The following is a 17,252-nucleotide window of genomic DNA, read 5'->3' as shown; positions in this document are numbered from 1 at the left end:
AAGGTGGCATGTACCAATGCCATCTCACTATTCCAAGTGATCAATTTCAGTTCACAATTGATCATAATGAAAGTACTAAGAGTCAAAGGGAGCACATAAACAAGTCTAGTACCTGCTAACACTAACCGATGGACTAAATAAAGGGGAGAGTGATCCAACATGGGAAGTGAGATACTCAGCAGACTCATAGAATGGCAGATGTCCTAAATAGCACTCTGGCCTCAGAATCAGCCCTAAAGGCATTCGGATCTGGCTGAAAAGCCCATGAGAGTATTTCAGGCATGGAAAGCCAAGACACTCTGGCAAAAGATCTCTGCGAGTGAGATCCCAGTGGAAAGAACAGGTCTTCAAAGAAGGAGGTACCTTTCTCTGAAGGGAGGAGAGAACCTCCACTTTGACTATGACCTTGTCTAAACAAGATAAGAATCAGAGAACTCAGAGGGCTTCCATAGCCTTGGAAACTCATGACTGGAGCATAGGGAGACTACTGATGCCATAGACAGGAGTGTCAATTGGTAAAGTCAACAACAGGAGTCACTGTGCACTTACTCCTCATGTAGGATCTCTGTCCTTAATGTGCTGTGTATTGAGATTTAATGCTATAACGAGTACTCAAACAATATATTTCACTTTGTGTTTCTATGGGGGTGCAAACTGTTGAAATCTTTACTTAATGTATACTAAACTGATCCTCTGTAAAAAAAAAAAATTATCAACTCCCAACTTGACTCTCACTGGGATTAAACATGACAATAGGTCTGATCTGATTTCATCATCATTTAAAAAAATCATCTATTATTTTTCACTTTATGTTTCTGTGTGGGAGCAAACTGTTGAAATCCTTACTTAATGTATACTAAGCTGATCTTCTGTATATTAAGATAATCGAAAATGAATCTTGATGTGAATGGAAGGGGAGAGGGAGTGGGAAAGGGGAGGGTAGTGGGTGGGAGGGACAGTATGTGGGGGAAGCCATTGTAATCCATAAATCGTACTTTGGAAATTTATATTCATTAAATAAAAGTTAAAAAAAAAGAAAAAGATTACCAGGGTTAATATTGCTATGATTGTTTTTTGCTAGGACATTAATGATTTATACAGGTGATAGAATAAAAAGATATATCTGTAATAATATAGGCCGGTGCCGTGGCTCACTAGGCTAATCCTCTGCCTTGCGGCGCCGGTACACCGGTTCTAGTACCGGTCGGGGCACCAGATTCTGTCCTGGTTGCCTCTCTTCCAGGCCAGCTCTCTGCTATGGCCCGGGAGTGCAGTGGAGGATGGCCCAAGTGCTTGGGTCCTGCACCTGCATGGGAGACCAGGAAAATCACCTGGCTCCTGGCTTCAGATCAGTGCAATGCGCCGGCCATAGTGCGCCAGCCACGGCGGCCATTGGAGGGTGAACCAACAGCAAAAAGGAAGACCTTTCTCTCTGTCTTTCTCTCTCTCTCACTGTCCACTCTGCCTGTCAAAAAAATAATATAAATCATATATACTAGTTACTAGAAGTAGTATGCAGAAATAATATAGGAGCAATAGCAGGGTAGAGACAGAAAATGGGAATTTGCTGAACAATACTCAGCAAATAATAATTAGATACAAAAATTAGATACTCAATTAAATAATAATTAAATACAAAATAATAATTAGATACAAAAAGGCAAAAGGAAAAATCAGGCCAATTATCAGGATAATATTAAAGATACACACATCAAGATCTATAGCTATTAATTTCACAATTTTTAAGTTATACTCCCATGCATCTATGGAAAAAGTAAAGAGTACATCATTTTGAAAAGGAGAAGGGTTACATCCACTTAAGAGCATGTGTACAGGGTTTATGCGCTGATGCAGTGGGATAATCTGCTGTTTGCAATGCCTAGATCCCACATCAGTGTACCAATCTGAGTCCTGGGTACACTCCTTTGGATCTACATAATTTCTAATGTGCCTGGGCAGGGAGCACATGATAGTTAAAGTTGTCATATACCTGCCACCACCTATGTGAGAGGGCTGGTGGATTTCATGGCTCCTTGTTTGATCTGACCCAGCCTGGATGGTATAGCCACTTGGGGGAGTGAAAGATTAGGTGGGGGATTTTCATATTCTCTCTCTCTCTTTCTCTCTCTCTCTCTCCTTCTTTCTCTGTAACTCTGCAATTCGAATTAAATAAGTAAATAAATAAATAAACCTTCCAAATATTAAAGAACTCATATCTAGAAAAGATAATGCATTCAAAAATGGATACTTATATACATGATACTAAGTGTCTGGATATAGACCATGGGCATTTTCAAAGACAATGGTCAAAATGGTGTTCCATAAAAATCTTTAGATCATAAAAATATATGAGTTTCATAGGATTATTAATCACTACACTGGAACTAGAGACCTCTGATAAACTGGGCTTCTGAGAGATGCTAGAGCAAACCACAGTATTTTCAGTGAGCTCATTATCTCCCATAGGAAAAACCAACCAAATTTTCTACGTATTCAGTGCTAGGATTGGCACAAACTGTGAAACTCATGGCTTACACATGTGATAGTAAATAGGACAAGACAAAATTAAAAATGAAAATGATTTATATATTCATATAAAATATAGATTGTAATCACTGTCAGTAGAATTGAGTAATATGGTAGGAGCCATAATAGGATAACAAACTGGTATAAAGACATTTGATAAGAATGCTCAATTAAAATTACATATATGAATGAATATTTTAAAATTCCAGGAATTGAAATCAAGCAAACACCCCTCCTCAGGTTTAAGGAAAACCTTAAAGCAATGACAATAGTACCTGGAATGATACTGCAGGCTATTTCAGAATTAAAGTTAAATTGAGTTTCACCATAATGCACAAACAGTAAAAGAAAATCAACTTGGATGGGTGAAAGAATAGTCAAGACACAGTCAAGAAAAACTGCCTATGAATATGGCCAGGAAATTTTGGGCATGTAATAAAAAAAATAAACAACAACCCTACTACTTGCTTACATTAGGATACTGATTATACACACTGTTGACAGCAATAAAAATAAAACAAAATAAACAGTGATGTTTATATAACTGTATAAATAGTGACTACTTTGTGTAGAGCTTGCTGGCTTGGTAGGAGTAACTACAAAGTTCCAAGGAAATACATGGCAGGTCATCAAAGATAGGTTTTAAGGAATGTTTAGAAAACACTATATATTAGAGTAGCTTAAATCAAGAAAAGACAATGCCACTTTACAGAAGAATTTCAAGGAAAAGATTCCCTCTGTAGAATAATACTGTGAAAAATTTATCACCGGTGAATGCTTTTCAGTTCCCTAAAACCCCCAAAATTGAAAAAAAAAAAGTATGTGATTCTGGTAGCATAAAGTAGTACATTGGTATTAGACTGTTCAGAGATACACTGTACATGAAAAATTCCAAAAGAACTTTGAAAAATTTCAGGGGACTGATAATCTTACAATAAAAAAACAAGATCTCTATGGACTCATAATATTGGTACAATTATACAAAAAATTGAAATTTTATGTATTTTATAGCATTGAATTCAAAGGCACAAAAGAGTGTAAATATTATAAAAATGATATTGTGTAACTGAGTGACTATTTTGGTAGGAACAATGAGTGCCAAGAAAATATGAGCCAATGTAATGAATAATTACCTATTAGTATTCCATGTAAACGTATACAAAAATTGTAGGAGCTGAAATCCAGAAAAGATCATGTTCTTCCTTTATGATCTTAAAGGAGCAACACCAACATCTACAACTATACTATTGAAAATTTCAACATCAATAGGAAACATAGTCCCATAAAAATCCATAAATGGTAAAATGTCTCCTTATAAGACTAAGAGGACCCTGGCCCTAGATGGCTGAGAAATTTTAAAGACTAAAATGGTGCAGGTTTCTTACAGAATTTTGAGTGAATTAACAACAAAATGAAAAAGTGAATGACCCAGTGCTAGCACCGGGACACACTATGATTTGATGACATAATCAGGTAATATTCACAAATTGAAATACAAAGTAAAGACTAAAATATTTCTCATATTAGGGTATAAATTCTGATTAATGTGATGAAAGCTGTTATTTTGTAGGAGCAATAATAAAATGATATGCATATATAATGGAATGTGTTTTGTTTACATAGGGAACAATGTTTATAGTTGTGTGTACAGTGAGGGTCTACAACAAGTATATATTTTCAAACAACTTTTTTGATGATTTAACAGTTTTTGTAAATCATTTTCAGGCTTCTAAAGTAGATTTTCACTGTGAATCCCTTGCTTGCTCATGCATAAGTGTATTTGCAAATTTTTGCCTGTTAGTGAGTGTTTCACATGTGTAACATTTGGTTTGAGATGTTAAATGGTAGATGAGTACTGTGGATGTGAATGTGGGAAGTGAATTTAATCATGTGTAATTGGTCACAAGGCCTAATTTGCAGTCATTATTGCTGTTTTATTTAACAATGCCTTGTTTCTTTGTATGCACTAATGTTTGGGTGTAAAGGTTGTGTGTCTATCCAACAAGGAACCACTGTATTTAAATTTACCAACCTAATGTTACAACTAATTTGAGGTGGCCAAATGTAAACTAAAAGCCTTAACTAAAGTGGTGCAATTTTATATAACTTAGCATCAGTAGTTCAATAAATTTGGATTGCCATGAAACGGCTTGCATTATAAAAAAATACTTAGCAGGGACTATTGGGGGTGCATCTGTAAAGGCAGACACATATATTCTCTAAACTATGTTAAGTTAAACAAGGTATAGAAGAAACTATTTTCTAATTATTGCATCATTTAACAATCAAAAATCTTAGAAATATGACATTGAATTTTAACTTTAGTACTGCCAACATTGTATATGGATACACATGTACTTAAATACATATTACTCAAATAACTAAATGCAGTTCTACAGGACATTTAAAACTTCTCACACATATCACCAGTAAATTTCATTTTAAATGCAAAGAATTGCTTTTTTCAAGAAAGCAAGAGCATATTACTAATAGAGGTAACTAAATTACATTTTTCTAAGTTGAATTTTCTTAATCTTGTCTCTTCTATCTTATATTGTCTTGAAGTCCTTCTCCACACTTCTCACAAAGGCAATAAACTGAAAGTATGTCATTGTAAAAATTAAAAGAAAGGGTAAGGAAAGAAGGAGGAGGGAAAGTGGAAGTGAGATTAGGGTGAGAATTACCATATGTTCCTAAACCTCTCTACATGAAATACATGAAAATTTTTCACCTAATATAAATAAAACTATAAAATAAAATTTTTAAAGGCACAGTTTTTCACCAACTTCCATCAGATTATGTTTCTGTTCCTGTCTAGGTCAGGTTATTTAACACCAATCATAACCTGAGGGGAAAATGTTAGTACTTTTGAAGCAGTCCCCGTGTCAATAAGGGAATCTGCAGTTTTGAGAAATTAAAAGAAAGGTTATTTTGTGTTATTGAAGTAATAATCTGTCTTCTTACTCTTATTCCTCTGGGAACTCATCTTTTTTTAAATTTTTCCTCAAATGTAAGCCAAGATTAAAGTGGAACAGTATGATTTGCATCCAGGAAGGTGTAGCAATTAGAGGACACAGGCATGAAAGGGAAAACACTGAGTAGCCTTTCTATCTTCAACATCATATATCAATGAGTAAGCAGTATGCCTTTGCTGGCTCCATTATTTAGTTACAAAAACTCAAAATCCACCATATTTAGGGCTTCCTTTTAATTGCTTTCACATTCACCTACATTTATTTTCAAATCATCCAAGTCCAAAATTGGCTAATTTTTATTTAAATGTGTACACAGACAGAATTAGTCAATGCAACTAGGGGAATAAAATGATTTATTATACATTGTCCTCATGATTTTTTCATGCAATGCACATTTCTTAGGGGGAGGTGTGGACTAATCATTTTTGTTGCAATACACACTTATTTGCACCATGTTAAACAATGGCTATACTCCACAAAAGAACACTGTTTGCAAACTACTTTATATTCTCCATGTAACCTGCTTGTTGCAATCAAAAGTGTTTTGTAAATGACATACGTCAAGAATAATCATGAATCTCTCTAAACCTTCAAAATATAATCTCAAGCTCATCTTTGTAGCAGTGAAACCCTTTAAGTAGCCATGTTTTGTAAATTTATTTCACATCTACATTAATTTTCTGGGATAATCCCTTAAGTAAATTTTGACTTAATAACCCTAGAAGAGGATGTTTGCTAATCTTATGCTTGACAGCATTTATAAGCAACCCTTATAGCCAATTCCACAGTTTCATTTGCAAAAAAATGCATCTATGTCATTTTCAAAAAATCGCCCATTCATTTCGCAAGAGGTAGATTTAATCTCTGTATTATTTACACTTGTGCTTTCACTGAGACCTTCAATCAGAGATTTTTTTTAAAAGACATTTATTTGAAAGAAAAAGTTACAGAGAAGCAGAGGCACAGAAAGAGAGAAATTTTCCATCAGCTCGTTCATTCCCCAGATGACCACAATGGCTGGAGCTGTGCCAATCCGAAGCCAGGGGCCAGGAGCTTCTTCTGAATCTCCCATGTAGGTGCAGAGGCCCAAGGACTTGGGTCATCTTCTGCTTTTCCAGGTCATAGCAGGAAACTAGATAGGAAATGCAGCAGTCTGGTTTCCAACCAGAGCCCATACAGGGACTGCAGGCGGCGGTTTTACCCACTAAGCCACAGCACCAGCCCCAGAGATTGAAAAGAATGACCCCTGAGCTAAAAGTTCACATCCACGTGGAGCCGTTTCCTGAGACCCCAGCCTTCATGGCCAGATCCCTTCCATTGTATTCATTGCTTCGCTGGGGCTTCCTCCCTCTCTCTCCTAAGCTGAAAGGAAGGTGACCCGGCCCCTCCAGGGACCAGGCCTGGCTCGCAGAGGGCCCACCGGCGACCCTGAATACCTGGGCTAGTGGGATTTGGCTGGAACCTCGTTCAATGGGCTGGGCAAGACTGGAGTCTGAGGACACACACGTATTCTCTTGTCCAGGGGCCTGGACCAGTGTCAGGAGGTCCCTGAGCGCCGAGTATCTGAGCCCTGCCACGCGGACTGAAGACAGGTGTTCCTTGTAGACACTCAGGGGTCCAGGGTGGCCGAACGTGGCCTTGTGCCATGTCTAGGTGCAAGGTGGCACAGAGAGGCACACCTGGCAGGCACCCATGTACCTGTCATGGTCCCTGGGCAGGAGGAGGAAGCTAGGCAGGGAGGGGCACATGCACCCGCTGCCACCCCACAGCCCCTCTCACCAGCTGTGCAGAGATGTAGAATCTTCCAGGCCACCTCACCTGTCACCCAGCTGTGGGAATGCTCATGCACAGGCGCCCAGTAGCCTGGGCCATCCTGGGAGTCCTTGATTGAAGGCGTCTAGCAGAAGGATGAGGTAACACAAGTCACAGAAGGTGGATCTATTGCATGCCACGTTGGTGTGTTGCCTAGCAACAAGGAGGCCCAGCTTTGGAAGCTCTGCGGCTCTAGCAAGGATTCTGCTGTCTTCCACCCCTGGCCTCCCTAAACTCCCTTCACACAGCAGCTGCCAAACATGTGGATCACCCTGGGCCCTATGAGGGGGTGAAATCTACAAATAACACGCATTTTTACATTTTTTCAGACCTCTCACAGCCATAAATTCCAGTGTTTCACTATTCTCTTTATGAGGACAAGACCATATCTAGGAAGATGGTAGCAGAAGTAGAGACCCTGAGATTAAGCAAACACCCTGACAAGATGCTGAGGAGGACCAAGCTGTTGTTGCATTAGGTGCTCCAGGAGCACCAGCCTCACTCCTTAGTTTCTGAAGACTTCACAGTTAAAATCATGGTGAAAAACTCAGTTCTAAGTGATCTTCCTGAATTGAATGTGCTCGCTCCAAGTTAGGGGACATGAGATATATAGAGACTCGCCGCCCTGAGATGATTTCTGAACCACTTTCTTGGATAATCTTTGACAAATCTACAATTATTCATGTGCAAAATTGTGTCCCAAAACTAGTCCCAGTCATCAAAATCCCTTATAGAAGGTAAGTTCTTAGTTTGATGAACTTGATAAATGTACCATGAGATGATAGACAACTGAGAATGTAAACTCATTAAATCATCCACAATAAGAAATTTCATCTATTTAACCTTGGTAATTTTAGAGTATCCTAGCATTGAGAGTACTGAAAGGCACCTCAATATGAAACCTGTCTCCTGATAGACCTTGCACATGATATCTTTTAAAGAATCCAAGCTTTATTTCAGGTATCTCTATCTTTTAATACAATTCAATTTTCCTTCCTATTGTTTGTGGTAATAAAAATTATTCTCAATACTGTTAAGAAAAGATATTTACAGTGCACACCTGGTTTAGCTACATGCACAACCAGTTATTTTTTAAAATCCTAACATTTATTACATAGTTTTGAATTTGGTATACAAAAGCAGATTTTGCTGAGTAAACACCTGATTGAGAAGAAGAAATTAAATAACAAGTACAGCTTTCAAATCTATATAACTGATACCCTTGGAGGATCTGATGCATTATTTGCTAACTCCTTTGGAAATGAAGGGTGTCCTTTTCCAGTGTTACCTTATTTGTTTTATTTATGTCTTGCAAACATAATACTTTGTTACTAAACTATGAGGCATTATTCTAAACCTTTAGACCAAATTGACTTGATGCTACACAAATTGATATTCTCAATTTTGAAATGTGTGTCAGTTGAAATTCGTTAACATTATTGGAAATAGACTAAACTTCATTCTTTGTGCAACTGTATTCCTTTTTCATGAAATTTTTATGAATAGGTCTCATGACAGTAAAGATTACTCAGGTTTTAGCAGTGCAGAACACCATAAATATTCAAGTTCACCATTGATTTTCTTTAAATAGTATTTATAATTATAATTTTGCAAATTATTTTCAATGTTATATTTTAACTTCAAAATTATATAAGAAAATTGATCATTTTTCTAAACATGTTCATAGCTTCCTAAATTATGTTAATTCAATAACATAGCCTTACATCTAATATCATAGTTCTGAAAAAATAAGGATTTAATATTGCCAGACATGATAAATTTGTCTACAAGATTAAAAAAGAATACGAAGGAGTTTTCCATATAGTTCAGTTACTTAAGATTGTTATCTTCTTCTTTTTTCATATCAAAAAGGTAAAATCTCTTAGTGGTAATACATATCTCTCAATGGGTAAGTCCTTTTTAACTTTTCATAAGTCATACTTTTGGATGTAAATGTTATTTGCATTTATTCACTTGATATCTATGTTAAGCACCCACTATTTACTAAGTAGGTGTGGGGATTTGGGATCAGCAAATATAATCCTCATCCTTAATACTTGAAGGAAAAACAACAAAACCAACAACGAAGTCTTCATAAGAGAAAAACAACACTAAATTTACAAAGTAACTTCAACATGACAAGAAATGAAAGTTTTCTTTTCCTATCTTGTATTTGCATTTCACCATTTTTGTCTTCAGCAGTGTAGACTTTTCAGCATTACAAAGGGAAATATTCCAGTCTCTTTCTGAAGGCCTTTTTCTGTTCAGAATGTGTATGCCAATTTCCCACTTGCCTTAATGACAGTCTCTTGTTCCCAAAGCAACCATGTTTCCAGGGAAACTTGAATCCAGTCTGTCAAGGTACACTAATTAATTAGATAAGGCACCATTCCAATGGTTTGCTATACAAGATAAGTGGAACTATACACACCCCAGTGTTTCTTTTGAGAGTGCTAATATTCATATATTTAAAGTAGATCAAAAATAGATTTGGTCAAATGACTATGCAAGCATAAATCTATTTGAAATGTTAATCTGTATGTGAATTCACAATTACTTACCAAATAATGATAAATGTTAATGGCAAGTTTTTAAAATCCTGATGTCAATAGTTGTTTTTAATAGTGATTCTTTTGTTTTTAAGAAATTTTTGTTGCAATCTGTATGAAAATAAGCATTGCCTAAAGCTCTGAAATCAGAGAATAATATCCAAATTAAATTATTGAAGTATTTTCCTATAAAGAGTGATAGGAAAAATACAGAATTTGATTATTTCATAGCTAATTTTTCTTTTAATGGCCTTACTTGGGGTCTGGTGGAACCCATGACCAGAAACCAGTAACCCGTAGTGTTTTGTGTTCATCTCAGAAGACAGTGGATGCTTTCTGTGGTAATATACCCTATCATAAATCAGCAGCCATTTGGGGAGTGAACCAGCAGATGGAAGACCTCTCTCTCTATCTCTCTCTCTCTCTGTAACTCTGCCTTTCAAATAAATAAATATTTAAAAAATAATCTTCAGAATACAGATTGGAGAGCTGGACAGGCCAATGGGTTAAGAGTTTGTCGCTCCCCGTCTTCGTGGAGGAACGACACAGGACCCTGCGCTGTTCTTTCATCTGCTCGGCCCTCCCCGGGTTTGCTGCTGGTTCTTCCCGGGTTGGCTACTATCCCTTCCACCTCCGTGGAAGGGCAGTTCCCCCTGGCCACATTCCCCACTTCCGCAGGGGAGCGGCACACCACCGGCCGGTTCTCTCGGGGGCTGCACGGGTTCCCTTAGATGTTCCCCATAGATGTTCCCGGTGCATGCCGTCTCTCTCCTCCTTTATAGTCCTCCTCCGCCAATCCCAACTCGGCTGCCCACACGCCGAGTACGCTGCTCTCCAATCAGGAGCAAGTCCTACAGTTAATTGGTTGAACTGGAGGCAGCTGTGCGGAAGCTGTTTACTTCTCTCCCAGCGCCATATTGTGGGAGAGCAGATGCATAGAATAAGTCTTAATTTCAGTAACTTAGTCCAGTCCGGCTGCTCCCCACAGATCCCCCTTTCTTTTTATTTTTGGCGTTGATACGCGCCTGTCTTCGGTGTCCCGCGGCACACACTCTGCTCTACTTGCTAGAGTTGCCACAGGCTCTTACAAGTCCTATCAATCAGGAAAACCGAATCCGGGTCCTCTCTTCGCCATTGTGAGGAGGTTTTTAGGCGCTGATGCGTGCCTGTGTTCGGTGCCCTGCAGCGCATGCTCTGCTCTGCCCGCAGGGGCTTACAAAACCTATCAGGCAAACCGAATCCAAGCCTTCTCATTGCCTTATTGTGGGGGAGACTTATTAGTGTTGGTTCGTGCCTATCTTCGGTGACCTGCAGCTCATACTCTGGTCGAGCTTTGCTGGCGCTTACCGCCTTAAATCAGGCAGACCGAATCCAAGCCTCCTAATTGTTGCATTGTGGGGAAGCTTTACTGATGTTAATTCGTGCCTGTCTTTGGTGACCTGCGGCTAGCCGCCCAGGTGCTCATCGCCTCACTAATCGGGCAGACCGAATCCAAGCCTTCTAATTGGCATGTTGAGGGGAGGCCTTATTTTTCTCTATTTCTCTATCTCCGGGCATTCCTACCTCTCCCATTTCACTTCTATCTTCCAGCATTCCCATTTCTCTTTTACTTCACTTCCAAACTTCTGTTTCTCTTATCCCCGCAGCTTCCCGGCACCTCGCCGCTTCAGCCCGCACGCCTCTCTCATCTGCGCAGCTTCCCGGCTTTGCGCGGCTCAGCTTCGCGCGCTCCGCGGTCTCCACGCTTAACCCTTTCGCGTCTGAACCACGGCCTACGCCAGCGTTCCCTATCTATTCACGCCCCGTGCTCTCTCTGCACGCGGCGGCTTCCGCGAGTAACACAGCGTAGCTTGCGTCTCCACCACTAGCATTCAATCCAAGTTCCCCGGGCTAGCCTGGCGAATTCAACCCAGCGTACGTCTCCGCCCCACGGTTTGGCTTCCCGTCCTTTGCTCCCCGGGCTAATCAGACGGATCCCAATCTGGCTTACGTCTCAGCTTCTGGTTTCAACTTTTCGCCCCCTATTCCCGGGCTAACTTGAGAACCCCAAAGTGGCTTCCGTTTCTGCCTCGGCCTGCCCCCCGCGGCTTCAATTTCCCTAACATTTTTCTCTACCCGGTATGTTTCCCCAAGCTTTCTTCCAACAATACTCCTCCCTCATTTCTCCTGGCCTCTCCCCACAGTCCGCATCCAAGTCTGTTTGTTCTAGCTTTCACTTTCGCTTTCGACCTTAGAGATTTCTCCCAGCTTCCCCCCGTAGTCTGTATCCGAGTCTATGCCTAGGCTTTCAATAGCTTCTTCCGGCTCCTTTTTCGTCCGGCTTTTCCCTAGGCTGTTTGCTAGTTTCTCTCTCCGATATTTTCCCTAGTTCTTCCCGTTTCTTCCCTCCTAAGTTTCATATCCATCCTAAGTTTCCTATCCGAGTCAGGTTTCCTATCCGTCCTAGGTTTTCTATCCGAGTCACGTTTCTTCCCTCCTAAGTTTTCTATCCGTCCTAGGTTTCCTATCCGAGTCACGGCACCATTATGTCGCTCCCCGTCTTCGTGGAGGAACGACACAGGACCCTGCGCTGTTCTTTCGTCTGCTCGGCCCTCCCCGGGTTTGCTGCTGGTTCTTCCCGGGTTGGCTACTATCCCTTCCACCTCCGTGGAAGGGCAGTTCCCCCTGGCCACATTCCCCACTTCCGCAGGGGAGCGGCACACCACCGGCCGGTTCTCTCGGGGGCTGCACGGGTTCCCTTAGATGTTCCCCATAGATGTTCCCGGTGCATGCCGTCTCTCTCCTCCTTTATAGTCCTCCTCCGCCAATCCCAACTCGGCTGCCCACACGCCGAGTACGCTGCTCTCCAATCAGGAGCAAGTCCTACAGTTAATTGGTTGAACTGGAGGCAGCTGTGCGGAAGCTGTTTACTTCTCTCCCAGCGCCATATTGTGGGAGAGCAGATGCATAGAATAAGTCTTAATTTCAGTAACTTAGTCCAGTCCGGCTGCTCCCCACAGAGTTGAAGTTGTTGGCTGAGAGGTGGGTGTTCAGCTCATGTGCACAGACCTGATTGGTCAGTGGCGCTCATGACCTTCTTTTGATTGGTTGGCGATGCTGTACTATTCCAGGAGTTTTCATGATGGCTGTGTGGGATTCAGCCAGTCTGGGGGCTACACACAGGCTGTAGTTGCCTCCCATCCTAGGCCAGAATTCCCCAGAAGCAAGACCTGGTGAGGTGATTCTCATTACTTGAGAACTTTCCAAGGCCAATTGGTGAATTCCTTTGGATACGTGGCTACTCAGCTAACACAACAGTGGGGCAGGGGCACCTTGAGCAAATGTGGGAGGCTTGGTCCTGGGGAGAGCTTACCTCTGCCTTAGGGACCTTCATGTGGGAGTCTGGTTTCAGCTCTGCTTCCGATTGAGGCTTCCTGCTGATGTGCACCTTAGGAGGCAGCAGTGAAGGCTCAAGGACTCAGGGCCCTGCCATTTGTGTGGGACACCCACATGGAGTTCCAGGCTCCTGGCTTTGGCCTGGCTCAGTCCTGGCTCTTGAGGGCTTTGGAACAACAGATGGGAGATTCTCCCCCTTTCAAATAAAATGAAAATGAATAAAAACTGAATATAGGCAGGCTCTGGAGTCAGACTGATGTGGGCTTGGGTGTGTCAATCTTTCTTCTGGCTCTTACCTCAGCCAAAGACAAGACTTGTGAATGCAGACACGTATAAGGTGCACAAAGTGATAATGAAATTTATGCAAAGGGTGAGAAAGTGAACACACACACATGAGTGTGAGTTGCCCCACACAGAGAAATACCTATTCCAAGTGGGCCAGAGGACTGCCCGAAGGGAGGAGAGGTGTAGGAGGGGATATGGGATCCCTTGCATAGCACCTGCAGCCATGGTCCACAGGGAGGAAGAGGAGGGGAAAGAGCTCGTGTTCCCCACCCTCAGCTGTTTGTTTCTTTTTTGAGGTAAGGGTGTTGCCTCTCCCTGCATGAAGCCACCTGGGAATTTTCATATAGCTCCACCCTGTCCGCATTTAGCCAATACCCATATTTCATGGTGTCTCCTTTGATCCTGGATGGCAGAGACCCAGTCACTGGAGCCACCAGCTGACTCCTGGGGTCTGCATTAGCAGGCAGCTGGAGTCAGGAGCAGGGCAGGGTGTTGACCCCAGCACCAGAGCTGCTTCATCCCAGTCCAGGCTGTGTCCACAGTGGGACTTTGGAGAGACCACCACACCTCTTGGACTTTCATCTCCATTTTCTCACTTGTGTAAGGGTACGTGGACAATGTGTGTGCAGTTTTGTGTGGACCCCTTGAAACAACATTGGAGAAGCAGTCATCATGTCCCAGCTCAGTGGCCAAGCCCAGCTAGAAGGGGCCTCCCCCTCTGTCCATGCGGTGTTGAGTCCTAGCCACTGCTCCCTCCACACTTTCTTGGACAGAGGGTCATAGTGCTCAGGGCTCCCCCTAGAAGAAGCACCCGGCTCCTTGGAAGAGGAATGGTCCCACTGGTCTGGGGCCTGAGGCTGTAGGCACTGTGCAGGGCCCCTGAGCACAGCTGGCCTTGGCCACTTCCTGGGGAAGTTAGTGGAGACCTGGGGAGCAGAGGTGAGGCCTGGCTCACACTTGCTCCCTCTTGTGCTGCAGCCAAGCCAACATCCACAAGGATCAGACTTAGGACCAGAGGACTCAGCAGGCAGGGGAGACCTTTGCTGCCACCCGCAATGGGCCAGCCAAGGACCCTTGGGCCCCTGCTGCCTGTTCTCCCATTTCTCTCTCAGCTGTATTGCAACCCACCCTCCCTGGGACCCAGCAAAAGCTGTTCCTGGCCTGGGAGGAAGTGATCTGATGCAGGGCACTGTGGACCTCCTGGGATGAGAGGGCACCTCAGTCACCCTGAGCAGGAGGATGTGGGGGCCCTGGGGTGGGTGGACCAGGGGAAATCATCCCTGGCCTCAGCCATCATTAGGCTTGCAGCTCCCAGCAGGACTGCAGAGATGAGGGCTCCTTCTCCAGCCATCAGCAACATGGACACTGTGATTTCTGCTCCCAGGGACACCGATGCCTTCCTGGCAGCCACGGTGACAGGGCAGGGCCCACGCATCCTGGATGCAGAGGGTTCTTTGCAGAACAGAAAGGAGCATGGCACCATCCAAAGTCCTCAGAGCTGAGTTCCCAGGGCCCAGCATGGACATAAAGGTCAAGGGTGATGCTGCCCCTCAGGAGCATTTTGTGAGAATTTGACTGTGCAGTCTTGGCTGGGCACGAAGGAAATGTCCAGTGTGAACACAGGAGATCCCTGGAGAGTGAGGGTCTGGGGAATACCTGGGTTTCTGCACAGGTCCTGGACACTGTCCACATAAGCTGGGGACCTGCTGGCTTCCCTAGCACCACTGAATCTACATGAGGCCACATTCATACGTGGGCCCCAGAGGGGCTGCAGGGCATGACCCCTGGGGCCCAGGAGTTGGGGTCCTGGCTCAGTGACTCTCTTTCCTCTTCTTGGACAGCAGGGTGGTTCTGAACTGGAGCTGGTTTGAAGGTCTCTGTGACAAAGATGTCCTATGGGAGCTTGGTGGCACAGTGGGAACAGCCTGTGCTATGGGGCAGCTGTGGCTGGGCACTGTGGGAGTAGACTATACCGTGGGGTGGCTGTGGCTGGGCACAGTGGGAGCAGCCTGTGCCATGGAGTATCTGTGGCTGGGTGTGGTGGGAGCAGCCTGTGCCATGGGGTGGCTATGGCTGGGCGCAGTGGGAGCAGCCTGTGACATGGGGTGGCTGTGGCTGGGTGCAGTGGGAGCAGCCTGTACAATGGGGTGGCTGTGGCCAGGTGCGGCAGCTGAGAAATGTCACAGCAGGACGCCGACAACAAGAGGGAAGCAGGAGCTCCAGGAGGGCGCCCAGTGCCCATGTTCCTCTGGCCGCTCTGCAGTCCCTGTGATGTCCCCCATCCTGGAAAGCCACTCCCATCCCCTGAGAAGATGACCCCAGAGTCACTTATGATCTGAAAGTTATCTTATCTTTGACAAAGGAGCTAAAAAATTCTCTTGAAAAAGAAAAAAATCTCTTTAAAAAATGGTTCCAGGAAAGTTGGATCTCTATGTGGAAAAGTATGAAGCTACTTTACAACTTACACAAAAATCCACTTAAAATGGATCAAAGACATCAATATACAACCCAATACCTCTAAGTCATTGGGGAATCTCTGTAAAATATTGGAAGAGGCAAACACTTCTTGAGAAAGACCCCAAAAACACAGGCAATCAAAATCAAAGTTGACAAATGGAATTACATCAAGCTGAGATGCTTCTGATTGGCAAAAGAAACAGCAAAGTGAAGAGGCAACAGATAGAATGGAAGAAAATATTTTCAAATTATGTAAGTGATAAAGGGTTAATATCTAGAATCTATAAATATATCAAGAAATTCAACAACAATACAAACAATCCAATTAAGAAATGGGCAATGGACTTGAATGGGCATTTTTGAAAAAAAAATCAAATGTCCCACACACAGTTAAAAAATGTTCAGGACAGGATCACTAAACATTGTAGAAATGCCAATCAAATCCCTAAAGTTAGAATGGCTCACATACAGAAATCAACAAATATCAAATGCTGGCAAGGACACAGAGAAAAAGGTATCCTAATCCATTGTTGGTAGGAATGCAAAAGGTCCAGCCACTATGAAGACAAGAAGATACCTCAGAAATTGAATAAAAACCTAAAATAGGATCCAGCCAACTCACTCCTTGGAATTTCCAAAAATTAAAAGAAATCAGCATATGAGAGAGTTATGTGTATCCCCATGTTCACTGAAGCTCAATTAACAATAGATAAGATATGGAATCAACCCTGATGTCCATCAGTTGAAAACTGGATAAAGAAATTACGGTATATATACATTATGGAGCACTACCTAGTAGTAAAAAAAAAAAATGAAATCCTGTATTTTGTAATAAGATGAATGCAACTGGAAACCATTATACTTAGTGAAATCAGGCAGTCCCAAAAAGACAGGTATCATGCATCTTCCATGATCAGTGATAACTACAATAAAATGTATTTGAATAAAATGGACATTTTGAGATTTTTTGATTTGTTAGAGCTCTTGTCTGCTTTGTTAAATAGCAATGTATTTTTCTTCATACGATTTGCTGAGCTTTTATTTAGTGTAGGGTTAAACAATTTAGTATAACAACCTTTATGAGTGAGTATAAAGTAAACTGAAAAATGATCTTTGTAAAAATTAAGTGTGGGAATAGGTGAGGGAGGAGAAGAGTTGGAGCATGAGCAGGAGGGAGGGTAGGATGGAAGTGTCACTATTTTTCTTATTTTCTATCTCTCTCTACATATATATGAAATACATGAAACCTGTACAAATTAAATAAAATTTAAAA

This window comes from Oryctolagus cuniculus (assembly GCF_964237555.1).
Source record: "Oryctolagus cuniculus chromosome 17 unlocalized genomic scaffold, mOryCun1.1 SUPER_17_unloc_2, whole genome shotgun sequence".
NCBI lineage: Eukaryota > Metazoa > Chordata > Mammalia > Lagomorpha > Leporidae > Oryctolagus > Oryctolagus cuniculus.
This window is presented reverse-complemented; position numbering follows the sequence as displayed.